General features: G+C 42.0%; 1 pseudogene; it reads left to right on the top strand.

Annotated features, from left to right (window-relative positions):
• The first annotated feature begins 202 nt into the window (after window positions 1–202).
• LOC123067938 (serine/threonine protein kinase OSK3-like) lies at window positions 203–23,566 on the top strand (annotated as a pseudogene).
• The last annotated feature ends 473 nt before the right edge of the window (window positions 23,567–24,039 follow it).

Below are 24,039 nucleotides of genomic sequence, written 5' to 3'. Positions count from 1 at the left end.
GTGCGGGCGGGATTGGCCTCGATTGGCAAACCGTGGGAAAATGCCCTACCAGTCGAGTATCAGCTAATCCGGCCCGGGCTCGTCAACCAGGACGAGAGCTGATACAGTGCCAGATCCACCACCTCATGAGGATTCGGATGACGTACCCGTCATGAATTCTGAGGTGGAGAGTGTGATGAACCATCGCCGACTAAGAGAGGCCATGCACGCTCCAATTTTTTCTGAGCAGGCATTTACTGCCCTTAGCTCTGTGGATGCATATATCCGAACCACCCGTGATGGACTTTTTGGAGTTACTCAACTGTTTTCAAAGGATATGCAGGTAATAGGTTGTACAAATTTAATAGATATATGCCAGTAGTCCCCGAGACTTGAAGTAGTTAGGCCAACCAATTTAAGGATTGTTATGACCTACAGGTTCTCGTGGAGAAGAACAATGCTCTATCCCAGGAGCTGAAAACAAACCAGACGAAGCTGAATGCCGTCACCATAGAGCTTGCGGAGATGAAAGAAGCCACAGTGACCACTGATCGGAAGAACAAACTCGGGGAGGAAAAGGATAAGCAAGCCAAAGAGATAAGGAGCTTAAAGGCTCAGTTATCGGTTGTGCAATAAGAGAATTATAAGTTGAAAGGCGGCAGGAGTTCATCCCGCATCTGAAACATCTAATTTGAAGAAGGGGGTCAATACATATATATATGAATAAATGAAACTCAACACAAATGATGGTAATAAAATAAAATTGTGAATATTATTATTTACACACTTCATATTGGTTGTCAGAGTAGCCCCGCTCACAGGTCATGTGGCGGATGGACTCGCAAACATAGTATCCATAGTAATTATTCCTAGCTTCCAGCCACAACCACTTTACAAAAAATAGAGGTCAATCAAACTGATAAGCAAGCATGCTATACATGGTATTGATGAAACTAGCGCTTGAATCACTAGAAGATGCACGGAACATGCTAGTAGTACTTACTTTCGGGTGTCTAAATTCCAGCTTCTTCGGCAGTCCCGGAGTTTTTGAGGTGAATTTTGTCCAAACCCTGCCAGACAAAGAAAACAATTACTCAATATCAGAAAATGAACAAAGTTGCCGATATGGTGTCATAATGATCGATTTAACTTACTTCTCGAGCATTTCAGTCATGTCCGCATACTCCTGGGGATCTTTTCGTCTCGAGTATAAGACGCTTTACACCGGACTCGATTCAAATCATATGGCCCGAGTTGGACCTTAGGGACCCAACAAAAAAGAGATTCCTGTGAACTTGGTATATGATCAAGTGATGGTAGCTGCGAAATATTCGCAAGAAGACTGTAATTTAGACAGTCTTATAGATAGCATAGATAAAGAGTAGGCGTTCGATTCATTGTATTGTTGTACTTTTATCATCGAACTTATCTCCAGCCGAACATGTCAAAATTTGTCATCGCAGACTTTCGGCTTCAACCTCCAAACCAGGAAGGTGGAGTGTTTTTGGATACTAAATTGGAATGTAAGAAATGTTAAATATGTCTGGAAACCAGGCAATCCAGTCATATTGGTCAAACAGGCAGAATTTGTTCGGGGAGTTATGTTATATTACTTTTTTAATGTAAGAAATATCTTCTAAGGAAAATAGTTCCGTTAGGGGATCCTTTCCTTGTGTTTGCATGCTTAATTACGCATTCCTAGGCTTTGATCGAAATTACGAGGAGCCTATCCCGTATTTGTTTTAAAGAGTTAGAAAGACGTATACAATCTGTCGTTGCTTGCAGACCAATTATTCTCTGAAGTACACCAGCTTTCTGCTTCACCGTCTGAGGTATAGGTCTGGATTACCCAGTTGTAGCAGTCGCAGAGGTGCTCCCTTTACACCCTAGTGGAACAATCAGGAACATAGGGTATAAACACAGGAGCGAGGCCACCCAGCTTGGCAAAAACTTAAGTCATAGAGGTGCATATAATGGCAAAAAGTGTATATAACAAACGACATAGACAATGTAAGCCACATGATTTTAGTAATAAGCTTCGTCAAAGAAGCCCCCAATCATATTGGGGTGTATACATTTGAAGATGTGTACCCCTAACAGTTCAGAAGATCCAAACATACCCTGGGATGTGTAAAAAAGGAAAAAAATAAAAAAGAGGAGGAGAAAAAAGGAAACTACAAAAAGTAAAAAGGATGCGGCCAAACTATCCGTAGAATCGTCGGAGCCAAGCCGCATTCCATGGACTCGGCTCAACGCGATTATCCGATGCATTACGAAGGCGGTAGGCTCCTCCTGTGAGAATTTCATCTATGATGAAGGGGCCCTACCATCATGCGTTGATCTTATCCTTCTTCTTCTCTAGGAGGTTCAAAACGAGTTCGCCGACGTTATAAGTCTTGGCCCGCACTTATCTACTTTGGTATCGCCTGGCCTGTTGTTGATAAATTGCTGAACGGGCTCGTACAATATCACATTCCTCTTCAAGGTCGTCTAGGTCGTCCTGCCGATCGAGCTCGGCTTCTCTCTCTTCATACATGTGCACTCGAGGTGAGTCATGAATAATGTCGCAGGGCAAGACAGCTTCTGCGCTGTACCCCATGAAAAAAGTTGTGTATCTGGTCCTTCGATTAGGCATAGTCCGCAGCCCCCAGAGTACGGAATCGAGTTCCTCTACCCAGTTCTTACCTGACTATCGTAGGGAGCGCACTAGTCTGGGTTTAATGCCGCTCATTATCAGGCCATTGGCCCGTTCAACCTGACCATTTGTTTGAGGGTGGTAGATGGATGCATAGTCGAGCGTCATCCGCCTAAGTTAGCACACCATTTTTTCACCTCATCGGCTGTAAAATTGGAGCCATTATCCATAATTATGCTCTACGGGACGCCATAACAGTGTACCGTGCCGGATATTAAGTCGATCACTGGCCCTGTTTCAGCCGTTTTTACTGGTTTGGCTTCTATCCACTTAGTGAATTTATCCACCATAACCAGTAAATATTTCTTCTTGTGGCTTCCCCCTTTAAGGGGTCCGACCATGTCTAGCCCCCAGACCGTGGAAGGCCAAACGATGGGGATTGTTCTTAAGGCAGTGGGAGACATATGACTTTGATTGGCGAAAAGTTGACATCCCACGCAGTGTTGCACAAGGGCTTGTGGTCTGCCCGGGCCGTTGGCCAGAAGAAACCTGTCTAGAAGGCCTTGCTTACGAGGGCCTGAGCTGCGGTGTGATGGCCGCCTAGACCAGCATGTATTTCAACCAAGATTGATGTCCCTCCTCTCCAGAGATGCACCTTTGGAGGACTCCAGTAGTGCTTTTCTTGTATAGTTCACTTTCATGCACTTTATAGGCTTTAGAACGTCGAACTATGCGACGGGCCTCACTTTGATTATCAGGATGCTCCTACCTATTAAGGTAGGCCAGGAAGGGTTGGGTCGATGGAGCAATAACGGCCATGATTTCGTGAGCAGAGGCTGCTATCTCGGTATCCGAACCCCCGATGATATCTGTATTGTGTTCGACTGCTGCGGGCGTGATCAGGTCTGAACTGGTATTTTCGCTTGATACATCTCCAACGTATCTATAGTTTTTGATTGTTCCATGCTATTATATTACCCGTTTTGGATGTTTATGGGCTTTACTCTACACTTTTACATCATTTTTGGGACTAACCTACTAACCGGAGGCCCAGCCCGAATTGCTGTTTTTTTGTCTATTTTAGTGCTTCGAAGGAAAGGAATATCAAACGGAGTCCAAATGGAATGAAACCTTCGGGAGCGATCTTTTTGGAACAAACGCAATCCAGGAGACTTGGAGTGGACATCAAGAAGTAACCGAGGTGGCCACGAGGGTGCCCGGCACGCTCCCACCCTTGTGGGCCCCTCGTGGATCTCCTGACCTAACTCCTTCGCCTATATATATCCACGTACCCCAAAAACATCCAGGAGCACCACGAACAACTATTTCCACCACCGCAACCTTCTGTATCCGCGAGATCCCATCTTGGAGCCTTCGCTGGTGCTCCGCCGGAGGGGGAATCCACCACGGAGGGCCTCTACATCATCTCGAAGGCCTCTCCGATGAGTTGTGAGTAGTTTACCACAGACCTTCGGGTCCATTGTTATTAGCTAGATGGCTTCTTCTCTCTCTTTGAATCTCAATACAAAGTTCTCCTTGATCTTCTTGGAGATCTATTCGATGTAACTCTTTTTGCGGTGTGTTTGTCGAGATCCGATGAATTGTGGGTTTATGATCAAGTTTATCTACGAGTAATATATGAATGTTCTTTGAATTCTTTTATGTGTTATTGTTTATCTTTGCAAGTCTCTTCGAAGTATCAGTTTGGTTTGGCCTACTAGATTGATCTTTCTTGCAATAGGAGAAGTGCTTAGCTTTGGGTTCAATCTTGCGGTGTCCTTTCCCAGTGACAGCAGGGGAAGCAAGGCACGTATTGTATTTTTGCCATCGAGGATAAAAATATAGGGTTTATATCATATTGCATGAGTTTATCCCTCTACACCATGTCATCTTTCTTAATGCGTTACTTTGTTCTTCATGAACTTAACACTCTAGATGCAGGCAGGAGTCGGTCGATGTGTGGAGTAATAGTAGTAGATGCAGGGAGGAGTCGGTCTACTTGTCACGGACATGATGCCTATAGAGATGATCATGCCTAGATAATCTCATAACTATGCGCTTTTCTATCAATTGCTTGACAGTAATTTGTTCACCCACCGTGATACTTATGCTATCTTGAGAGAAGCCACTAGTGAAACCTATGACCCCCGGGTCTATCTTTTATCATATAAGTTTTGTATCTACTTTTATTTGCATCTTTTACTTTCCAATCTATATCATAAAAATACCAAAAATATTTATCTTATCTTATTATCTCTATCAGATCTCACTTTCGCAAGTTATCGTGAAGGGATTGACAACCCCTTTATCGTGTTGGTTGCGAGGTTCTTGTTTGTTTGTGTAGGTGCGTGGGACTTTTGAGGAGCCTCCTACTGGATTGATAACTTAGTTCTCAAAAACTGAGGGAAATACTTACGCTACTTTGCTGCATCACCCTTTCCTCTTCAAGGGAAAACCAACGCAGTGCTCAAGAGGTAGCAAGAAGGATTTCTGGCGCCGTTGTCGGGGAGGTCTTCGCTCAAGTCAAGACATACCAAGTACCCATCACAAACTCATCTCCCTCGCATTACATTATTTGCCATTTGTCTCTCGTTTTCCTCTCCCCCACTTGACCCTTGCTGTTTTATTCGCCCTCTCTTTCCCATTCGCCTCTCTTTTTGATTGCCTTTTGTGTGCTTGTGTGTTGGATTGCTTGTCACGTTGGCTCAAGATAATAACAAATTGTGTGACTTTTCCAATACCAATAATAATTATTTCCTTAGCACTCCGATTGCTCCTCTTAATGATGTTGAATCTTGTGAAATCAATGCTGCCTTGTTGAATCTTGTTATGAAAGATCAATTCTCCGGCCATCCTTGTGAAGATGCCGCTAGTCATCTAAACAACTTTGTTGATTTGTGTGATATGCAAAAGAAGAAAGATCCGGATAATGATATTGTTAATTGAAGTTAGTTTCGTTTTCACTTAGAGATCGTGCTAAAACTTGGTTTTCATCTTTGCCTAAAAATAGTATTGATTTTTGGAACAAGTGCAAAGATGCTTTTATCTCTAAATATTTTCCTCCCGCTAAGATCATCTCTCTTAGAAACGATATTATGAATTTTAAACAACTTGATCATGAGCATGTTGCCCAATCTTGGGAAAGAATGAAATTAATGATTCGCAATTGCCCTACTCATGGTTTGAATTTATGGATGACCTTACAATTTTTTTATGCCAGATTGAATTTTTCTTCTAGAAATCTTTTAGATTTGTCCGCGGGAGGCACTTTTATGGAAATCACTTGCGGAGAAGCTACTAAACTCCTAGATAATATTATGGTTAATTATTCTCAATGGCACACCGAAAGATCTACTCGTAAAAAGGTTCATGCCATAGAAGAAATTAATGTTTTGAGTGGAAAGATGGATGAACTTATGAAATTGTTTGCTACTAAGAGTGATCCTATTGATCCCAATGATATGCCTTTGTCTACTTTGATTGAGAATAATAATGAATCTATCGATGTGAATTTTGTTGGTAGGAATAATTTTGGTAACAACGCGTATAGAGGAAACTTTAATCCTAGGCCGTTTCCTAGTAATTCCTCTAATAATTATCGTAATTCCTACAACAATTCTTATGGAAACTTTAACAAGATGCCCTCTGATTTTGAGAATAGTGTTAAAGAATTTATGATCTCTCAAAAGAATTTTAATGCTTTGCTTGAAGAAAAATTGCTTAAAGTTGATGAATTGGCTCGGATGTGGATTGAATTTCTCTTGATGCTAATTCTTTGAAACTTAGATCTATTCTGCATAAGTATGATATCAATGAGTCTCTCAAAGCCATGAGAATTTCCATTGATGAGTGCAAAGAAAGAACCGCTAGGATGCGTGCTAAGAAAGATTGTTTTATAAAAGCGTGTTCTTCTAGTTTCCATGAAAATAATGATGAAAATCTAAAAGTTATTGATGTGTCTCCTATTAAGTCTTTGTTTTTCAATATGAATCTTGATAATGATGAGACTGGAGATGAGTCAACTTTAGTTAAAAGGCGTCCCAATGATTCAGAGTTTTTAGATCTTGATGCTAAATTTGGTAAAAGTGGGATTGGATAGGTCAAAACTTTACATAGCATTGAACCCACTATTATGGATTTCAAGGAATTTAATTATGATAATTGTTCTTTAATAGATTGTGTTTCCTTGTTGCAATCTGTGTTGAATTCTCTTCATGCTTATAGTCAAAATAAAGCTTTTACCAAACATATTGTTGATGCTTTGATGCAATCTTATGAAGAAAAACTTGAATTGGAAGTTTCTATCCTTAGAAAACTTTATGATGAGTGGGAACCTACTATTAAAATTTAAATTAAAGATCATGAATGTTATGCTTTGTGTGATTTTGGTGCTAGTGTTTCCACGATTCCAAAAACTTTATGTGATGTGCTAGGTTTACGTGAATTTGATGATTGCTCTTTAAACTTGCACCTTGCGGATTACACTATTAAGAAACCTATGGGAAGGATTAATTATGTTCTTATTGTTGCAAATAGGAATTATGTGCCTGTAGATTTCATTGTTCTTGATATAGATTGCAATCTTTCATGTCCTATTATTCTTGGTAGACGTTTCCTTAGAACGATTGGTGCAATTATTGATATGAAGGAAGGGAATATTAGATTCCAATTTCCGTTAAGGAAAGGCGTGGGACACTTTCCTAAGAAGAAAGTTAAATTACCTTACGAATCTATTATATGAGCCACTTATGAATTGAATACCAAAGATGGCAATATGCAGATCTATTCTCGCTTTTATGCCTAGCTAGGGGCGTTAAACGATAGCGCTTGTTGGGAGGCAACCCAATTTTATTTTTGTTTCTTGATTTTTGCTTATGTTTAGTAATAAATAAATCATCTAGCCTCGGTTTAGATGTGGTTTTATGTTTTAATTAGTGTTTGTGCCAAGTAGAACCACTGGGAAGACTTGGGTGAAGTCTTTATGATCTTGCTGTAGAAAACAAAAACTTTAGAGCTCACGACATTTGCTGCCATTGTTTACTGGAGAGTGATATTTAGCTGATTCTTTTTGCAGATGATTAATAGACAAATTACTCACGTCCAAAATGTTTTGTTAGATTTTTTGGAGTTGAAGAAGTATTAGAAATTTACAGATTGCTACGGACTGTTCTATTTTTGACAGATTCTGTTTTTCGTGTGTTGTTTGCTTATTTTGATGCATGTATGGCTAGTATCGGGGGGTATGAACCATAGAGAAGTTGGAATACAGTAGGTTTAATACCAATATAAGTAAAGACTGAGTTAATTACAGTACCTTATGTGGTGTTTTTCTTTCTTGCACTAACGGAGCTCATGAGATTTCTTGTTGAGTTTTGTGTTGTGAAGTTTTCAAGTTTTGAGTAAAAGATTTGATGGACTATGGAGTAAGGAGTGGCAAGAGCCTAAGCTTGGGGATGCCCATGTCACCCCAAGATATTCAAGGTAAACCAAAAGCCTAAGCTTGGGGATGCCCCGGAAGGCAACCCCTCTTTCGTCTTCGTCTATCGGTAACTTTACTTGGAGCTATATTTTTATTCACCACATGATATGTGTTTTGCTTGGGGTGTCTTGTATGATATGAGTCTTTGCTTTTTGGTTTACCACAATCGTACTTGCTGGACACACCTTTTGAGCGAGACACACATGAGTTGGAATTTATTAGAATACTCTATGTGCTTCACTTATATCTTTTGAGTTAGATAGTTTTGCTCTATGTGCTTCACTTATACTTTTTTCAGCATGGCGGTGGCTTGATTTTGTAGAAATTGTTGATCTCTCATGCTTCATTTATATTATTTTGAGAGTCTTTTAGAACAGCATGGTATTTTCTATGGTTATAAAATTGGTCCTAGAATGATCGGCATCCAAGTTGGGTATAATAAAAACTATCACAGAAAGTACATTAAACACTATGATCAATTTGATGATTGATAATTGTTTTGAGATATAAAGGTTGTAATGTTAGAGTCATGCTAGTTGGGTAATTATGAAATTTAGAAATACTTGTGTTGAAGTTGGCAAGTCCCGTAGCATGCACGTATGGTAAAATTTATGTGACAAATTTGTTGCATGGGGTGCTCTTTTAATTGTCTTCCTTATGAGTGGAGGTCATGATCGCGCGATGGTTAACTCCTACCAACCCTTCTCCTAGGAGAATGCGTAGTAGTACTTTGCTTTGAGGGCAAGTAGACTTCTGCAATAAGTATATGAGTTCTTTATGACTAATGTGAGTCCATGGATTATACGCACACTCACCCTTCCACCTTGCTAGCCTTTATTATACTGCACAACTTTCGCCGGTATCATGCACCCATTATTTACCTTCCTCAAAATAGCCACCATACCTACCTACTACGGCATTTCCATAGCTATTCCGAGATATATTGCGATGCAACTTTCCACCGTTCCCTCTATTATGACACGCCCCATCATTGTCATATTGCTCTTTGCACGATCATGTAGTTGACATCGTATTTGTGGCAAGGCCACCTCCATAATTTTTCATACATGTCACTCTTGGTTCATTGCATATCCCGGTACACCGATGGAGGCATTCACGTAGAGTCATATTTTGTTCTAAGTATTGAGTTGTAATTTTTTGAGTTGTAAATCAATAAAAGTGTGATGATCTCTATTATTAGAGCATTGTCCCAAGTGAGGAAAGGATGATGAAGACTATGATTCGCCCACAAGTCGGGATGAGACTTCGGACTTTATAAAAAAAGAGGCCAAAGAAGCCCATACAAAAAAAGAGGCCAAAGAAGCCCACCAAATAAAAAAGGGGAAAAAGAAAAAAATGAGAGTAAAGAGAGAAGGGACATTTTCTATTATCTTTTTTCCACACTCGTGCTTCAAAGTAGCACCATGATGTTCACGATAGAGAGTCTCCTATGTTGTCACTTTCATATACTAAGTGGGAATTTTTCATTATAGAACTTGGCTTGTATATTCCAATGATGGGCTTCCTCAAAATGCCCTAGGTCTTCGTGAGCAAGCAAGTTGGATGCACACCCACTTAGTTTCTTTTGTTGTGCTTTCATATATTTATAGCTCTAGTGCATCCGTTGCATGGCAATCCCTACTCACTCATATTGATATCTATTAATGGGCATCTCCATAGCCCGTTGATACGCCTAGTTGATGTGAGACTATCTTCTCCCTTTTTATCTTCACAACCACCACCATATTACACATATAGTGCTATGTCCAAGGCTTGCGCTCATGTATTGCGTAAGAGTTGAAAAAGTTGAAGCGCGTTAAAAACTATGAACCAATTGCTTGGCTGAAACCGGGGTTGTGCATGATGGGAGTATTTTGTGTGATGAAAATGAAGCATAGCCTAACTATATGATTTTGTAGGGATGAGCTTTCTTTGGCTATGCTTTTTGATAAGACACGATACTTGTTAGTATGCTTGAAGTATTACTATTTTTATGTTTTATAAGCTTTTATCTTGAATCATTTGGATCTGAACAATCATGCCACAATAAAGAAAATTACATTGAGAATTATGCTAGGTAGCATTCCACATCAAAAATTCTGATTTTATCTTTTACCTACTCGAGGACGAGCAGGAATTAAGCTTGGGGATGCTTGTACGTCTCCAACGTATCTATAATTTTTTATTTTTCCATCCTATTATATTACCCGTTTTGGATGTTTATGGGCTTTACTCTATAATTTTATATCATTTTGGGAATAACCTACTAACCGGAGGCCCAACCCGAATTGCTGTTTTTGTGTCGATTTAAGTGTTTTGAAGGAAAGGAATATCAAACGGAGTCCAAACGGAATGAAACCTTCGGGAGCAATCTTTTTGGAACAAACGCAAACCAGTAGACTTTGAGTGGACGACAAGAAGTAACCGAGGCGGCCACGAGGGTGCCCCGCGCGCCCCCTACCCTCGTGGGCCCATTGTGGCTCTGCTGACCTACCTCCTTCCCCTATATATATCCACGTACGCCGAAAACATCCAGGAGAACCACGAAAAACTATTTCCACCACCGCAACCTTCTGTATCCGCGAGATACCATCTTGGAGCCTTTGCCGGTGCTCCGCCGAAGGGGGAATCGACCGCAGAGGGCCTCTACATCATCTCCAAGGCCTCTCCGATGAGTTGTGAGTAGTTTACCACAGACCTACGGGTCCATAGTTATTAGCTAGATGGCTTCTTCTCTCTTTTTGGATCTCAAAACAATGTTCTCCCCCTCTCTTGTCGAGATCTATTCGATTTAAACTATTTTTGCGGTGTGTTTGTCGAGATTCGATGTAAACGCAATAATATTTGAATCTTCTCTGAATTCTTTTATGTATGATTGAGTTATCTTTGCAAGTCTCTTCGAATTATCAGTTTGGTTTGGCCTACTAGATTGGTCTTTCTTGCCATGGGAGAAGTGCTTAGCTTTGGGTTCAATCTTGCGGTGTCCTTACCCAGTGACAGAAAGGGTTGCAAGGCACGTATTGTATTGTTGCCATCGAGGATAACAAGATGGGGTTTACATCATATTGCATGACTTTATCCCTCTACATCATGTCATCTTGCTTAATGCGTCACTCTGTTCTTATGAACTTAATACTCTAGATGCAGGCAGGAGTCAGTCGATGTGTGGAGTAATAGTAGTAGATGCAGGCAGGAGTCGGTCTACTTGTTATGGACGTGATGCCTATATACATGATCATGCCTAGATAATCTCATAACTATGCCTTTCCTATCAATTGCTCGACAGTAATTTGTTCACCCACCGTAATACTTATGCTATCTTGAGAGAAGCCACTAGTGAAACCTATGGCCCCCGGGTCTATCTTTTATCATATAAGTTTTCTATCTACTTTTATTTGCATCTTTTATGATCGGCGAGGAATTAATTTCCCTCTGATCGGGTTTGAGCCCGATTCGATCATAATCCGTTAAAAGCCCTTGGGCGGCGATGCAATCTAGCAGCTCATTTAAGGACGAGACGTCCACCGGATCCATCTTCTCAGAGTGTTCGAGATCGTTGCGGAGGTGATGTTTGGTGATCACGGGGGCCGCCGTATGGGTGCCCACGGTGAAACTACCGAGCTGGAGGACCTGTCCCGAAGTTAGGCTCCTTCCAGAAGTGATATTGTCGTTGATGACAAGGCGAGCCATCGATCCTTCTATCGACAACACAATGGAACTCTCCATGAAAGCACCAATGTCGGTGTCAAAACCGGCAGATCTCGGGTAGGGGTCCCAAACCGTACGCCTAAAGATCAATGGTAACAAGGGACGATGGGGGCATAATGTTTTACCCAGGTTCGGGCCTTCTTAATGGAGGTAAAACCCTACGTCTTGCTTGATTGTATTCAATGAGTAGGGTTACAAGATTTGATCTACCCCGAGATCATAATGGCTAAACCCTAGTTGTCTAGCCTATGAGAATTCTAATAGCCTCTACGGACTAAACCCTCCGGTTTATATACACACGGAGGGGCCTAGGGTTGTACAAAGTCGGTTTGCAGAGGAAGGGAATAATACATACAGACACCAAAACTTGTCGTTCACGCATATAGCAGCCCTACCCGGACACGGGGGATAATCTTCGGCTCTATCTTCACGGCCCATCAATCCGGCCCATATCGAGTAGGTCGGACACCCAAGGACCCTCTTATCCAGGAATCCCTCAGCGAGGCTCTTCAGCATTGTGGCGGGCGGTCTACATGGGGGGGTGGGGCAGCTCTGCCGTTGGTGGTGTGGTGATGCGGCGGCGCTATCTGGTGGCGCCCGCTCGGCCCAGATATGTGCCCTTCGGGGCCCATATGGGTCTGAGTCAGCCGACGGCAGGGAGCGACATCAAAGTGGCTATCGGGAGCGGCGATCGGCGGGCGGATGCTGGCGGCCCTGTTGCTGCCCTGCTGCAGCGTGGCCTAGGGGGCTTTGCGGGCCCTATTTATCCCTAGCTAGGATTCTTTGCGGGCCCAGATTATCCCTGGCAAGTATGTGTCATCCATCCAAAGTATGAGGGAGGAGTATCTATGGTTGTTATCTTATCCATCCTTGCCAAACCTGATACATTGCACATGAGGAAAGGACTATAGTCATTCGTGCTGCGCGTGCAAGCATTTTTATGGTAATATATTATGATCCTACTCGATCCGTACAAGATAGTACTTGTTGGTTGCCCACTGAACCATACTTCAGCGATCGAATATGCTTTGCCTCTCCCTATTCACCCATTTCATTGACCTTTAATTGAACCACACTTGCCCTGGCCAGTCATTTATGGACAGCCCACTCATTTCACACTCAACGCCGGTCTCTAATGAGTGACATGCTATAAATATTTCATGTTATTCATGATCAGTATATTAAGCGTAACTCGAGTTTTGCCAGTTTTGATCAACTTGTGTCTGAACTAAAAAACTGTTTACTCACTCATATATATTGTTTCTCTTGTTCTGACACACTGCAAATGGATGGGAACACCAGAGGAGGTTGAAATTATGAAGTTACTGAAGTTAATGGGAAAAACACTTTTGATAAAACAACACTTTCCTCAACTAGCTCTATCGCGTAAATGAAAAAATATAACGAGAAGAGATATAATAATAGTTTATTACCTTCTCCAACTACCAACCACATAATTAAGACAACAGATCAATAGAATTTCTAAATCTCCACATGTAAAATAGCAAATATATCTACGCAATATGACTAGCAATTACTTTGTTCCTCCTTTTTGTCCTTGTGATGCAACTCTTTGAGACCTTCCTCACTTTCCACCACCAAATCCTATAGGGTGCACACTACCTATTCTTAAAATTGACATGTCAATGCGACACCAAAATATGCAACTTGTGTTTGGGACACATGGAAAGGACTTGACCTCGGTATACTTTTTTGGCTCTAGTTCCTTGTACATGCAACATGACTGATGTTCATTCCAGATAACATGCCAATATATCTTTTTTAATGTGAGCGAGCGGCCGGTACGTCACACGTGTGCACCTAGGCAAGTGCGATCGTGATGCTGATGCTCACCTTTCCCTTTCCCAGGTTACGCCTCCCCCGCCTAAGCAACTCTCTATCGCCTAATAAAACCTAAAGCCCATGTAGGAGGGCGAATGACTAGCCGATGGACCCCAAAAGCTCTCTAAATTTTAGGCCGCCTCCACTCCACTTGGCCGGCGCTCTCGTCGCCTCCCTTTGTCCACAGGATTTGTCTATGGCTCCAGGTAATTAAGGCAACCATCCAGCTCATCTTGCTGCAATTCTTGCTGGAGTTTAGTGATTCTGCGTCTTCGTTGCTTTCTTGCCCTGGTAGAGAGTGCGTGCTCTTTGTGTTTGAGCGGGGAATTTATTAGTCCAGTTTGTGTGCTTCTCTGCTCATGGTTTTTGGGATTTAGGTGCCCTGCTTGCTTCTTCCCTCCAATGGGGATCTTTGCCGTAGATCCGCTAGGACCAACATTAACTCATCATGCTTCGAGTTGAATGTCTTGATTAGTGACTAGTCGATTAACTAGTTGGATTATTATTGATTGATAGGCCGGCCAATCAATCTCACTTTCTCCAAATTTACTCTATATGGTAGAAAACATCCTACAGGCCTGTCTTGAATCTCAGTCGCGACCGCGTACCCCCCCCCCCCTCCTGCGGGAAACCGACCATGCCCCCAATGCATCCTCCTCGAGCCCTCCCCCGTCCATCCCTCCTTTCCATCGCTGCTGGCGTCCGGCACCAACCCTGGCCCAGGCGTTGGCTGTACATTCACTTCTTCGGTCGCTCTGGCGCTGGGCGGTGCGGCGCCGTGGGGTGCTCCGATGTGGCGGCGGGGATCTTCGACGTTGTGGCGGGCGATCTACTAGGGGGCGGCGCTGCCGTTGCTGGTGTGGTGATGCCGCGGCGCAATCTGGCAGCACAAGCTCGGCACAGATATGTGCCCTTTGGGGCCCATATGGGTCTAAGTTGGCCGACGGCGGGGAGGGACATCGACGTGACTTTCGGAAGGCGGGGGAGTGGTGATCGGCGGGTGGATGATGGCGGCGCTGGTGCTGCCCTGCTGTAGCATGGCCGACGGGGCTTTGCGGGCCCAATTTAGCGCTGGCAAGGATTCTTTGAGGGCCCGATTTAGCCCTGGCTAGTATGTGTCATCTGTGTCTTCGCACCAAGGCCGGGCATCCAAAGTACGAGGGAGCATTATTAGTGGTTGTTATCTCAACCATACTTGCCAGACCTGATACATTGCATATGAGGAAAGGACTATAGTCGCTCCAGCTGCGCGTGTAAACATTTTTATGGTAATAAATTATGATCTTACTCGATCCATACAAGATAGTACATGTTGGTTAGCCACCAAACCATACCTCAGCAATCGAAAATGCTTTATCTCTGCCTGGTTGAGAAGGGAACTCACCCATTTCGTTGACCTTTAATTGAACTACACAAGCCCTGGCCAGTTATTTATGGCCAACCCCTTCATTTCACACTCAACGCCGGTCTCTAAGAAGTGACATGCTGTAAATATTTCATGTTATTCATGATCAGTATATTCAGCGTAACTCTTGTTTTGTCAGTTTCGATCAACTTGTGTCTGAACTATAAAATTGTTTATTGAATCACATATATTGTTTCTCTTGTTTTTGCATAGTCAAATGGATGGGAACACCAGATGAGGGGGACATTCCGAAGTTACTGAAGTTAATGGGAAAAACACTTCATAAAACAATACTTTACTCAACTAGCTTTGTCGTGTAAATGATAAAATATAACAAGAACAGAGTAATAGTTTATTACCTTCTCAAACTACCAACCACATCATTTAGACAATAGATCAATAAAATTTCCAAATCTCCACATATAAAATAGCAACTATATCTATGCAATATAACTAGCAATTACTTTCTTCCTCCTTTTTGTCCTTGTGATGCCACTCTTTGAAACTTTCCTCACTTTCCACCACAAAATTCTATAGTGTGTACACCACACGTTGTTAAAGTTGACATCTCAATGCGACAATGATATACGCAACTTGTGTTTGGGACACATGGAAGGGACTTTACCTTGGTATACATTTTTGGCTCTAGTTCCTTGTACATGCAACATGACTCATGTTCATTCCTGATAACATGCCAAACTATCTTTTCTTAATGTGAGCAAGCGGCTGGCACGTCACATGTGCGCACTTAGGCAAGCGGGATGCTGATGTTGACGCTCACCATTCCCTTTTCCCGGTTATGCCTCCCCCGCATAAGCAGCTCTCTATCGCCTAATAATGCCTAAAGCCTCCGTCGGAGGGAGAACGACCAGCCGATCGACCCCAAAAGCTCTCTCAATTTGAGGCCACCTCCGCTCCACTGGGTCGGCGGTCTCGTCGCCTACCTCTCCACGAGATTTGGCCAGGACTCCAGGTAATTAGGGAAATTGCCTGATGTCGCTTGAACTACATCAGTATTTCCCCAAAGAGGAAAGGATGATGCAGCACAGCTACGGTAGGTATTTCCCTCAGATATGAAACCAATGTATCAATCCTGTAGGAGAACCAAGCAACACTATGTAAACGGTACCTGCACACAAAGAACAAATACTTGCAACCCTACACTTATGAAGGGTTGTCAATCCCTCTTATGGGTAACGGCGTAGGACATTGTAAAGTTGACGAGATAAAATTGTGATAGATTGGATAAATTGATCTCAAATAAAAGATGCAAATAAAATCTGCAGCACAATTTTTTTGGGTTTTTGGAATAATAGATCTGAAAATAAAAGCAAATAAAAATAGATCTCAAAGGTAAATAATAGATCGGAAAGCAAAATTGAGAAAGAATAGACCCGGGGGCCGTAGATTTCACTAGTGGCTTCTCTCAAGAAATAACACACGGTGGTAAACAAATTACTGTTGGCAAACTGATAGAACCTCAAATAATGATGATGATGTCCAGGAAATGATCAATATATAGGCATCACGTCCAAGATTAGTAGACCGTCTCCTTCCTGCATCTGCTACTATTATTTCACAAACCGATCGCTATCCAACATGCATCTAGTAAATTAAGTTCATGGAGAAACAGAGTAACGCAATAAGAATGATGACATGATGTAGACAAGATCTATTCATGTAGGAATAGACCCAATCTTGTTAGCCTTAATGGCAATGATCAATAGATGTCTTGCTGGCCCTTCTATCACTCAAAAAGAACAACGCATGACTGAACCCATCACAAAGCACCTCTTCCCATGGCAAGAAAAATCAATCTAGTCGGCCTAACTAAACCAAAGATTCGAAGAAGAAATACGAGGCTATAAATAATCATGCATATAAGAGATCAAAACTCAAATAACTTTCATGGATAAAATAGATCTGATCATAAACTCAAAGTTCATCGGATCGCAACAAAAACACCAGAAAAAGAGTTACATCAAATAGATCTCCAAGAAACTATTGTGTTGAGAATCAAAGGGGAGAGAGAGGAAGCCATCTAGCTACTACCTACAGACCCGTAGGTCTACAATGAACTACTCACGCATCATTGGATAGGCACCAATGAGGATGATGAACCCCTCCGTGATGGTGTCTAGATTGGATCTCGTGGTTCTAGAACTTGCGGCGGCTGTAATTGTGTTTCATCGACTCCCTAGGGTTTTTGGAATATTTGGGTATTTATCGGGCAAAGAGGTGTTGCGGGAGGCCACCGAGGAGGGCACAACCCACCAGGGTGCACCTAGGCTCACAGGCTCACACAGGTGGGTTTTGCCCCCCTTGGGGCACCTCTCTGGTATTTCTTTGGCCCAAGTTGTTCCTTCTGTCCAAAAAAATTCTCCAAAAAGTTTCGTCGTGTTTGAAATCCATTTGGTAATGATTTTCTGCGACGTAAAAAACAAGGAAAAACTAGGAACTGACACTGGGCACTATCTCAATAGGTTACTCCTAAAAATGATATAAAGTTGCAATAAAATGATTGTAAAACATCCAAGAATGATAATATAACAACATGAAACAACCGAAAATTATAGATATGTTGGAGACATATCATCGCCCAGCTCATCTTTGCTGCAATTCTCGCCGGAGTATAGTGATTCTGCGTCATCGTTGCTTGCTCTTACTTTTTGATCGAGTGGGGAAATTATTAGTCCAGTTTGTGTGCTGCTCTGCTTATGGTTGTGGGGTTTAGGAGCCCTCCTTGCTTCTTCCCTCCAATGGGGATCTTTCCCGCAGGTCCGCCCGGAACAACATTCACCTCATCATGCTCCCAGTTGAAAGTCTTCATTACTGACTGATCAATTAACTAGTTGGTTTATTATTAATTGATAGGTCGGCTGATCGATCTCACTTTCTCCAAATTTACTCTATATATGGTAGAAAACATCCTACAAGACTATCTTGAATCTCAGTCGTGACCGCGTCCCCTCCCCTGCAACCGGCCGTGCCCCCGACGCCTCCTTGTCGCGCCCTCCCCCTCCCCTCCCTCCTAGACTCTGTGGCTGGCATCCAGCACCGGGCCTGGCCTGGATGGCCATTGGCCATTCCCCTCCCAAGTCACGCTGGTGCGGGGCTATGCGACACCGTGGGGTGCTCCTAGGCGGCGACGGGGCTCTTTGGCGTTGTGGTGGGCGATCTAACTGGGGGGGCAGCGCCGCCGTTGGCGGTAGGGTGATGTGGCGGCGTGATCTAGCGATGCCTGTTTGGATCAGATGTGGGCCCTTCAAGCCCATCTGGGTTGATTGGGCCGACAGTGGGGAGCGGCGATCGGTGGGTGGATGATGGCGGCGCTGGTGCTGCCCTGCTGCAGCGTGGCCGAAGGGGCTTTGCCAGCCTGATTTAGCCCTGGCTAGGATTCTTTGCGGGACCAATTTAGCCCTGGCTAGTACGTCTCCTTTGTGTCTTCGTACCAAAGCCGGGCATCCAAATTACGAGGAGCATTATCAGTGGTTGTTATCTCGACCATCCTTACCAGACATGATACATTGCATATGGGGAAATGAATATAGTCATTCGTGTTGCATGTGCAAGTATGATTATGGTAATATATCATGATCCTACTCGATCCGTACAAGATAGTACTTGTTGGTTACCCACTGAACCATACTTCAGCGACGGAATATACTTTGCCTCTCCCTAGTTGAGAAGCAAACTTCACCCATTTCATTGACCTTTAATTGAACCACTCTTGCCCTAGCCAGTCATTTATGGCCAGCCCACTCATTTTACACTCAATACCGGTCTCTAAGAAGTGACATGCTGTAAATATTTCATGTCACTCATTAACAGTATACTCAGCGCAAGTCGTGTTTCGCCAGTTTCGATCAACTTGTGGCTGAACTATAAAACTGTTTACTGAATCACATATATTGTATCTCTTGTTTGGGCATAGTGAAAATGGACGGGAACACCAGAGGAGGTGGACATTCTGAAGTTACTAAAGTTAATGGGAACAACACTTTTCATAAAACAATACTTTCCTCAAACAGCTTTATTGTTTAAATGGAAAAATATAAGGAGAACAGATATAGTAATAGTTTATTGCCTTCTCAAACTACCAACCACATCATTTAGATAATAGATCAATAAAATTTCCAAATCTCCAAATATAAAATAGCAACTATATCTATGCAATATAACTAGCAATTACTTTCTTCCTCCTTTTTGTCCTTGTGATGCAACTCTTTGGATCCTTCCTCACTTTCCACCACAAACTCCTATAGTGTGTACACTACGATGTTTTTAAAGTTGACATGTCAATGTAACACCGATATACGCAACTTGTGTTTGGGACACATGGAAGGGACTTGACCTCGGTATACTTTTTTGGCTCTAGTTCCTTGTCCATGCAACCTGACTTATGTTCATTCCTAATAACATGTTGATATATCTTTTCTTAATGTGAGCGAGCGGACGACACGTCACACGTGCGCACTTAGCAAGCGAGGTGGCTGGTTGGTTCTGGCCTGGTTGGGCAGTGGGGTCTGGAGTGTGGGAGAAATCCCGTGCTAGCTCTTCTGGCTCCGATGGGTGACCCTGCGGGTGCCGCCATCCCTTCCTGGAGGGTGTCGGAGGTACCCATCCCCCACACCCTCCCACGTGCTGGGGAAACCCTAGGACATGTCCATGTAACAGCGTCGTTGGCGTTGCATACCTTCTTGGAAGTGCTGCTTGGTACGCGGCGGATCGGAGCCTTGGTATGTGGTGGGTCGATTCCGAAGGGCGCAGCGGTGGTAGGTCTTATGTGCTTTGTCAAATTTCCATTGATGTCATTTGTTTCTTCTTCTTTGTTCTTTCTCTTTTCTTTTGGGCCTATTGTGCTACTCGCACCAGCAATTGCTATGTGATCGGTGTTGGTTTCTTTGTAATACAAAGGGGGGGAATCCCTTTTCATCAAAAGATGCTACGGAGCGATCGAGGGATTCTGATTCTGATGATGATACCGCCATACGTGTAATTCTTGTGTGAATAGCTATTGAGTAGTACTAGTAGCAGATTCATGTGTTAGTTCATTCATTGTTGTAGGACTACATGCTTATATGTCTCTTCCATGTTTACCACACACACATATATATATGCCCAGTCATGGTATTAATAAGTGAACCTTTTTACGAATATTTTGCGTGTTAACCCGCTAGCTAGGATTCTGGTATGTGTCATATCTGTCTTCGCACCATGGTTGGGCATCCAAAGTATGAGGGAGCATTATTAGTGGTTGTTATCCCAACCACCCTTGTTAGACATGATACATTGCATATCAGGAAATGATTATAAGCATTCATGTTGCGCATGCAAGCATTTTTACGGTAATATATTATGATCCTATTTGATCCGTACAAGATATTACTTTTTGGTTGCCGATCATCTCACTGAACCATACTTTAGCGAGAGAATATGCTTTGCCTCTCCCTATTTGAGAATGAAACTTCACCCATTTCGTTGACCTTTGATTGAACCACACTTTCCATGGCCAGTCATGTCCCATAGTGGTCATTTATGACCAGGCCACTAATTTCAAACTCTAGGCCGGTCTCCATGAAGTGATATGTTGTAAGTATTTCAGGTTATTCATTATCAGTATATTCAGCGTAACTCATATTTCGCCAGTTTCGATTAACTTGTGTCTGAACAATAAAACTATTTACGGAATCACATATATTGTTTCTCTTGTTTTGGCATAGTGAAAACGGATGGGAACACCAGAGGAGGTGGATGTTCTAAAGCATTGAAGAGCTACAATCTGGGAAAAACATTAGGTGGGGGCACATTTGGAAAAGTGATGATTGTAGAGCATAAGCTTACAGGACACAAAGTTGTTATAAAGATTCTGAACCATAGTAAAATGAAAGCTATGGAAATGGAAGAGAAAGGTGCCTCCTTCTCCTTGTACAATAGTGTAGGATACATTTAACTTGCTTGTTCACGATTTCGAGTTGTCTGTTTTCAGAGTGCTGGCCATAGTTGTTGGTGTGTTCCTGATTCCCGCTTAATCAATTAGTCAAGATAATGTATATTAGGTTAGAATACATTCGGCTTTGGTTAAGAAGAAAGTTCACCTTCTGTTGTTGCTGCGAGTTAGTAGAATTTGCATCTCCAATTTCTTCAATCTCAATATCTAACACTTTACTTCTATTTTTTCTCATATCTTTTTTCTAGCAAATAGAGAAATCAAGATATTGAGTTTGTTCATTGACTTCATTCACGCTCCTATCATCTGGGTTTAGGTTTAGACACCTAGGGATATATATGTTGTGATGGAATATTGCAAGAATGGAGGTATTGGGCTACATTGTTGAGAAACGGTAGTTACAGGAATATGAGGCTCATCGAATCATCTAGCAGGTGTTGTTCACACTTTGCTTGAGTTTAGTCCGAGTGTTGTTCACACTTTGCCATGGCCTTGGTATTTGGATCTGAATCATTAGAATGTTTTCTGCAATCTAATTAAGAAATGTATGTCGACGATTGTAGACTTTTGGTTATATGTTTCTCCTAAATTTTTATATCAACATATCGCTGATTGAAATATCGTTCGCATGATGACTGGTCGCGATTTTCCAATCAATTGAGTTAGGTATTCCGATGTCCGAGTCATTGTGTGCACTATGACCTGGGTTTGTGGAGGTTACTCATCAATTGGGTTTATACATCCCATTAGGTCTCAGTCAACATGAAGTTGATATGCATTTACTGATTCAGGGTCTTGATATCCTCGCTTGCGAGAAGCCAAATCATGATGTATTCTTGTCATACTTCTCCCCATGTTGCTTTGAATGTCGAGTAGAGTGATTTTGTTGGTACCTTCACTCTTTCAGGCGTACTTTTGCAGGAGTGGAGCATTGTGTGACACCTTTATAGTTAATAAATAAATCTGCCAGGTTATCTGCAATGTGCTGCAAATCTTTTGAACGCATGATCCAGATCTTTGAGTATGTGGGTTTGAGGGAGAAATATGTTGAACATTCCACTAATTTCCTCGCATTCTTTATGGTACTTGAAATCTCCACCCAATACATGTAAATGTTCCTCATTCAATCCTCATGCTTCTTCTCACGCATCGTCTGGGTTAATAGCTTTAATGAGTGTTTCTGCATAGGTTATCTCAAGTGAATTGTACGCTGGACCTGAGGTTGATGTTTGGAGTTGTGGGGTGATATTTTATGCTCTTATTTGTAGTGATGTTCCATTCGATGGTGACAACATTCCCAAACTGTTCAATAAGATAAAGGTGTGATAGAACATTTGTAGATTAAGTTGGATCTGACAAGTGTTTACCTTTTTTTTCTGGAAATCAACAAATTCATGTAGATTAGTTGGACTTTAGAATTCATTTTTTTCAAGAGATTTTACTCCCCCTTATTTGGTGTTCCAGGGAGGTTTCTATATACTTCCAAATGATTTATCTGATCTTGCAATGGATTTGAACCCAAGAATGTTTATTGTTGATCCCATGAAGAGAATCATAATATGTGAAATTCGAGACCACCCATGGTTTCAGAATCACCTTCCTAGCTACCTGGCACCACCAAACACAGCACAGCAAGCCAAAATGGTACCCCATCTATTGCACATTTCAAGCGACTATCATATCTGTACAGTAAGACTTTTCAGCCTTTATCAACATTTTGGATGGGTGATAAGAAAATTAAGAACAATACTTTTGTCGTGAAATGCTCTCCCTTATGGGTATAATATAAATGTAATATTTGCAAAGAAAATATAATAGAAATCAATGGCCATAGTTGTGCCCCTGGTTTCAGAAAGGTATCAAGTTAAGTCTCCATGCAATGCTGCTCTTTATTTATCAAAAAAAGCGTTTATTATCGAGCATTCAGATGCCGTTTCTATGGCAATGATATGTTGATTTGCTAGATGTTCATTTCAGAAGATTGACGAAGATACACTTCAAGATGTTGCCAATCTGGGATATGATAAAGATCATGTGTGTGAATCGTTGTGCAATAGGCTGAAAAATGAGGTATATTCAAAATAATCAGTGGTTCATTCCTTTCAGTTTTCACAAATGACTTTATACTATATGTTTCCAGGAAACTGTTGCATATTACTTGCTCTTGGACAGTCGGTTCCGGGCTACTAGTGGATATTTGGGGGCAGACTATCAACAATAAATGGTTAGTCCACATTTGCATCATCTGTGACCTATTTAATGCACTTAAGATTTGAGCACTATTAACTTTATGAATGGATGGTTCTCTAGGATATGAGTTTTAATCAGTTTACTCTATCGGAATCAGCAAGAGCAAGTACCAGGAATGATCTTCCAGGAAGTAATGATTCTCAAGGCAGTGGCTTGCGGCCATATTACGGCGTTGAAAGAAAATGGGCTCTTATGCTCCAGGTCTTGCAAACTGTCCACTTTACTCTGCTTTGTTTCACACATTCAGCTGTTGAGCTAATGCATCACTTATCCAGCAGTCTCAAGCTCAACCTCACGCGATATCGATTGAGTTTCTAAAGGCACTTAAGGAATTAAATGTCCGTTAGAAGAAGAATGTGGCCTACAACATGAAATAAAGGTGGTGCCCTGGGTTTCCTCAAGTCAGTGATATTTTGTTAGATGCCAACCACAACTTTTTTGATGACTCTACCATCATGAATATTGGTGATGTTAATAGGAGGCTACCTGCTGTGATCAAGTTTGAAATTCAGGTCTACAACACCTTCTACTACTAAAGTATTTTTTGCAATAACAAAAAAGGGATTTTCTACTCAATATCGCCTTCAATGTGGCATCACTAGATAAAATAACGATTTTGATGTAGACAATATATTTGATTCATAATTGTTACCAAGTAACCATTATTATGTCTTGCATGTGTCTGCTATTGCCAACAACTACTGTCGACTAGCGCATGCATGTTGGTAGAAATAACTTCCCATGTTTTAAAGTTGCACAGTGCTGGTGTTAGAAATTACAATTCGCCGGCA

The sequence above is a fragment of the Triticum aestivum genome, chromosome 3B, assembly GCF_018294505.1.
Source record: "Triticum aestivum cultivar Chinese Spring chromosome 3B, IWGSC CS RefSeq v2.1, whole genome shotgun sequence".
In the NCBI taxonomy this organism is placed as follows: Eukaryota; Viridiplantae; Streptophyta; class Magnoliopsida; order Poales; family Poaceae; genus Triticum; species Triticum aestivum.
This window is presented reverse-complemented; position numbering and strand designations above follow the sequence as displayed.